This window comes from Macrosteles quadrilineatus, unplaced genomic scaffold (genome assembly GCF_028750875.1).
Source record: "Macrosteles quadrilineatus isolate MER2022 unplaced genomic scaffold, UCM_ALF_1.0 Scaffold_193__1_contigs__length_202579, whole genome shotgun sequence".
NCBI classification, from domain to species: domain Eukaryota; kingdom Metazoa; phylum Arthropoda; class Insecta; order Hemiptera; family Cicadellidae; genus Macrosteles; species Macrosteles quadrilineatus.
In genome coordinates, this window is record NW_026542786.1 from 129414 (window position 1) to 135470 (window position 6057).

Genomic DNA, 6057 nt, shown 5'->3' on the forward strand with positions numbered 1-6057 from the left:
GCCAGACCATTCACTGTCCTCCTTCCGTCCAGGGATGAGTGGATGTCCGGTGGGAATCCTCTTCCACAAGGCGACCTTGAATGGTATACTGATGGTTCAAAGGTAAGAAGTGGGACTGGGGCTGGAATTCATGGAGTGCAGAACGGGGTGGACATTTGTCTTCCTATGGGCACTCACCCAACTGTGTTCCAGGCCGAAATGACTGCGATTATGGTATGTGCTAGGGAAAACCTGAGGCTAGGCTTCAGGGACATCAACATTTCCATTTTTACAGACAGCCAGGCTGTGATCAAAGCGCTTGACTCCTATGAATTCAATTCTAAGGTGGTCTGGGACTGCCTTTCTGCGGTATGTGACCTGGGCAGGCGCAACAAGGTAACCCTCTGTTGGGTTCCTGGGCACTCAGGGATAGAAGGGAATGAGGTGGCTGACAGGCTAGCAAGTTCAATAGTTTAAAGTGGCCCACATTTTTAAAATAAACGTCGGAAAAAATAGCATGGAGGACCTCAAGGGTGGTATTCATACCGAAGCCTGGAAGGTACACATAAGCGGTGCCTAAGGGTTTTAGACCTATCAGCCTTACATTATTTCTCCTGAAAAATTAGTGGATTAAAGGATAAGGTATTTGTAAGCCGCCCTTTGCACCCAAACTGTCACCCTGTGAACACCCTCTGTGGGCCTTGATCACTCTCACCGTCTCACACAGAGAAGCTTTAGCTCTCCTACTTTCGAGCATGTTGCCTACCCCCCGAAGATACAAGAACAACAGCCATCCAACAACAGTGCTTTCCACATTTTTGACACCAGCTTTGATACAATAGAGTACTAGTGTTGTCAAAAGATCATTCTATATCAAGAAATGCAGCCACCGCTATTTCCTTGTTCAAGATAGCATATTCAATCTTGCAAACCAGCGCATGCAGGGCTGTTTCACATGACTTTCCTTTCTGGTAGGCATGTTGGTTTGGGTGCAAAGGGCGGCTTACAAATACCCTATCCTTTAATCGTACATCCACTAATTTTTCAGGAGAAATAATGTAAGGCTGATAGGTCTAAAACCCTTAGGCACCGCTTATGTGTACCTTCCAGGCTTCGGTATGAATACCACCCTTGAGGTCCTCCATGCCATTTTTTCCGACGTTTATTTTAAAAATGTGGGCCACTTTAAACTATTGAACTTAAAATTCTAAAAAATGGCTGAACCTATGGAAAAATTTCAAGAACACTTTTATTTAGAAATTTTAATTCCCTATCCAACGGTATCAAGTTCAATAATATCAAATTAGAAATAGCTGCGAAATAGTAGAAATAATACGATTTTTAGTTGTAAAATGAGGTTAAACTAGTCATCTTTGCCCCATTTCACAACTAAAAATCATAATATTTCAGCGATCTCTTATACAATATTTTTGAACTTGATATCGTTGGATAGGGAATTAAAGTATTCCTGAAATTTGTTCATAAATTCAGTAATTTTTTGTAATTTAAGTTTACAAATTTAAAGTGGCCGCCATTTTGACAAATAAACGTCGGAAAAAAAATATTTTTTTTGTGAATTTAGACATGTATCCTGTAGAGCTCCATACCAAATTTTAACTTTGATACATTAATCCATTACGGAAATAGAAATGTTTAAGTGAAAAAAATGAAATGGTGGATAGCGGCTAAACGAAGTTGAAATAGAAAAAAATGTTGCTGAACATTTTCGATTTATTTTTGTATGTAGAATATGGTTAACTATAGCCAGTTCCGGATTTTTGTGACGCCCTTCATAGAGGACGTGCTCTTTATAGATTACGTCTGAATTGGAGTATTGCCATCTTCACAGTGTCCACAATCCTTGTATGCTCACTGGAGGCATTATACTCTCAGTTGCCACAGCAACTCATGGTGTCACTAGGCCCTTTTAGCATGGATGAGTGCCAATGCTGACGGCGGCAATTCGGACGTTCGTTACGTTGACAGAACCACATAGCGCCGGTCCTCCTCAAATAACATCTCTATATAGCACTACCTATAAATTGGCAGCAGGTTCAAGTAGGCCTACTGGTCCTCATCAGACATCGTATCTACAGAGCACGTCCTCTATAATGACAGTACATCCAAGAACGGGTCCTCTTGAGACATCATCTCTACGGAGCGCGCCCTCTATAATGACAGTACATCCAAGAACGGGTCATCTTGAGACATCATCTCTACGGAGCACGTCCTCTATAATGACAGTACATCCAAGAACGGGTCCTCTTGAGACATCATCTCTACGGAGCGCGCCCTCTATAATAACGATCGATAATATTAATAAAGTGGTCGAACATGCAAGATTTCGTCTACTTATAATTAAGTCTGTCTTATTTATGATGTCTTTGTAACCATTAATTAGTTTCAAAGAAAATGGTAATGATGATTTCAGGATGATGAAGTAGTTTTAGCACACAGAAACTCATAGGCTTACGGAGTTAAATTCTTAAGCTGTCACAAAAATGTTTAAAAGTTTTTATATTTGAAAGATATTGCTTGTGCCAATCACGGAATGCCGTTCGTCATTTACCGTTACGACGTGAACTTTCTGCTGAAATTTGGGTTATAACCCTGGTCCTGTTACAACGACGTCTCTGCGTGCCGATGCCGAGGTCCCCTGTTTCGTGCCCGTCATAAATCCCTCTTTCATCGTAGCTTCCGAATGCGACGGGTCACGAGATGGGTATCGCAGTATCGACCCAACACACAGTCTCCGTAGTAGCGGCTTGGGCCCCGACCCGGCCACTCCTCAGGTAAGCTCACCTGTAGACGCGTGACTAGTGCCCGTTGACTGTTCCGCTACTCACACGTCCCCAATTAGAACCGCAGCATCAACAGGTTGCCGCATCGCCCGCTCCTCCCCCTGAGTGCTTGCATACTGTTACTGTCTAAGCTTTGATCATTTTAGCACACACCTAATCCTAAAAGATTTATTTCATAATGTTGTTAATTCGAAATGAAAATCCTTTGCGATAAGTGCGACTCCGCCAATACCAATATTTTTCAAAAGATCTAGGCGAATTTTGATTTGTTGTGAAATATATTGGTTTCACCGACAAATCAAAACTAAACTCGCCTTTTAGTCTCAGTCAATAGATACCAGCAGGTCCTTCATAACTGTTAGCAGAACCTATGGCACCTTATCCATCTGCATATAACTCTAACGTAATGTAACGATTACGAGTGAATTGTTACATCAAGAAGAACAATCTAGGCTGTTCGTGTAGATGAGATTTCAGCTGGGGAGTTGAAATGAAACAGTAATTGGCTACAATACATCTAGCTGTCAGCTAATAGTCGTCCGTGACCATTGATCTTCATCCATTTTATTTATAATCGATGTCTAGCTTTGTTATAAAAATACAGTATACTGTACAATCTTGAAAACACAACTAGTTATGGGCAGTCCTCCATCATCAAGTGTTTAGACTCGATCCATATGGACTATTTTAACTCACTTTCTCAGATTAGGTGCCTGTAGCGTGCAAAATTTGTATGCGTACCAGTAGTACGCATACAAATATCTCGCGGTGGTGGCACATATCCTCGAACATACGGCCACATAAAAATTCAACAATAATTTCGTGGTAGCCCAGTATGGTAGGCGTAGTAGGTGGGGTGATATTTCCTCCTGAAGATGGTTCTGGATCTGGTTCTTCTGGACGCGACGAAGACAATGCTGCTCAGTAGTTTCGGACAGTCAAGAAAATAATTCACAATCTTGTGTAGGGCAACGAGGTAAGGTGATGACGTCTTTGGTAGAGTGGAAGCAAACCAAAGAGTTTTTCCAAATCATCAACAGATGCACGAGTAATTTTCACAACGCTGACTGCTGAGTTGTATGCACACAGTTGTGTATCACACACCTAACTGTAGCTCGCATAAATAGGTGTCGGTATTGAGGGCCGAAACCTAATGCGACTGTTAGGTATTGAATACTTAAAATGATCATATATGTAAAACTAAACACGAGTATAAATTCCTTACTAAGTGAATCTGGGACATTAAGTTGGTTACAAATACATTATTTTATTTGTACTATCTGTGAAAGATAGTGAAAATGCTACTTTATAAGTCATGCTTCTTCCAACGCTTGTAGCTCAAATGGATTCTTGTTTTCATGTGGCAATCTTTGCCAATTACCTTTAATCTAACATAAAGTATAAAAATGAAGTTACAATATGCATTAAAAATGCACCAATAAATCTCGAATCACTTTTTTACAAGTTTTGCTGATAAACCCCTGTATAAAGGTTCTTTTTTGAAACCGAAAACATCTATCACAAAGAAAGCCTTAATCTAGTCTGTATTTAAATGGTTAATACCATGAACCCCATAGCGTAGAATATAGGGAAGTTAAATTTGTTATGTACAATATACATTAAAATGTCTAGATTTTATACTATTTAGGCTATAAAACTGCTTCACGTAGGTCTAAGGTGTGTACTTTATTTAGAAAATATCAAGGTTCATTATTTAAAGAGTTTTGATTTCATAAAATAAATAAACATTTCCTTATATGTGAGCGTTTCTCAATAGGCCTACACAATTGCTTTTCAGGGAAATTCAAAACTCAAACTAAAACAATCAAAGTACGTTACGCAACGATTGCGTAAAGATAGTGTTAACTAGTAAACTACTAGAAAACTTAAAAACTTCTACAAGTGTAGTTAACACTATTTACGCGAGCTGCGTACACTACTTTACTTACGATTGTGTTTTAATTACTCATAATCACTACTCATAACTTCTAAGAGAGGTGACAGTGAGAACTGACACTGACAGTAATGCACGGGTGTAGGCACATGGACCAGGCTGTAATCCCCTTAATCACGGTCGGTTGATCTGTCAGTTCTAGGTTGGTGTCGAACCAAACTTGCTGATAATGAAAAATCGACTGATGATTTACTAATCAAAAAATAATTCTGTTCATAAAATAAAATTACAAATGCCTAAAATTAATTTTTATAATTTTTAAATTATAAAATCAAACTATCATAACCTAACCAAACCAACCAAACTTGCTGATAGTGACAAAATCGAATAAAGGTCTAGGCCTACTAATCGAAAAATAGTTCTGATCATAAATGCCATAGATTCGAACAAAAGATGTACAGTTAAGAAGTAATCGCATTCTCAGCGAAATCTTCCGGTGGGATTCAAAATTCTCGATTCCCCACCCCTCCTCCGGTGACCACTACCCTCAGGCCATAAATCAGGGGATTAACCCAAGCAAAGATCTGGGCCGCTGTCCGTCTCCCGCAACGAATCATTGTACCAAACACTAATTGCACCTCTCAACAATTAAATTGGCCTGAACAGCTGATTGGTCGAAGTTCGAATCATTACAATTTTACTTATTCTCTCTCAATCCTTGACCCTCACAGGTCCGTTACCCTTGTTGTTATGAAAAACTATGCTGTTATGAAAGTAAACAATGCTGTTATGAAAAACCTTTCAATTCTAAGAACTGAACTTTAACGGCTACTTAAAAAAACGGTCGTAGGTAAAAAATGTTTCATAAGCATATTACTTCTGATGTTGAAAACTAAGTGCTTACGTATTTTTTGTTATTCATGCTGTATGTTGTCAAGATATGTAGCACACGTAGGGGCCAGCGCAGCTACGCCTTATTGGGCCAGGACTATAGTTGTTGCATTTGCCTATTTAGTGGACCTAATTTTGCGTCTTGACACCTGTCAAGATATACAAATTCACTGACTCCTAGAATTTTATCTTATGTTTTTATCCAAATATGTTACTTTTTTTATATTCATTCCATATCGAACTTTTACGACTACACAACTAATAATTTACATTGAATTTCGGTGTCTGGGAACATTCTGTGCATTACGTGTAAAATCACAATGATACAGAAGAATGAACAACCACTGTAACCATGGGATCCAAGGCCTGTTTCAGTCTGAATGTTGGCTTTCGTTCCTTATGCAATTTCTGGGGTCGTAAATATACATTACGCGTCCCGTTTCACTATACTGAAGAGTATGCAATGTAGTAGCATTGTAATACTGCATCTAT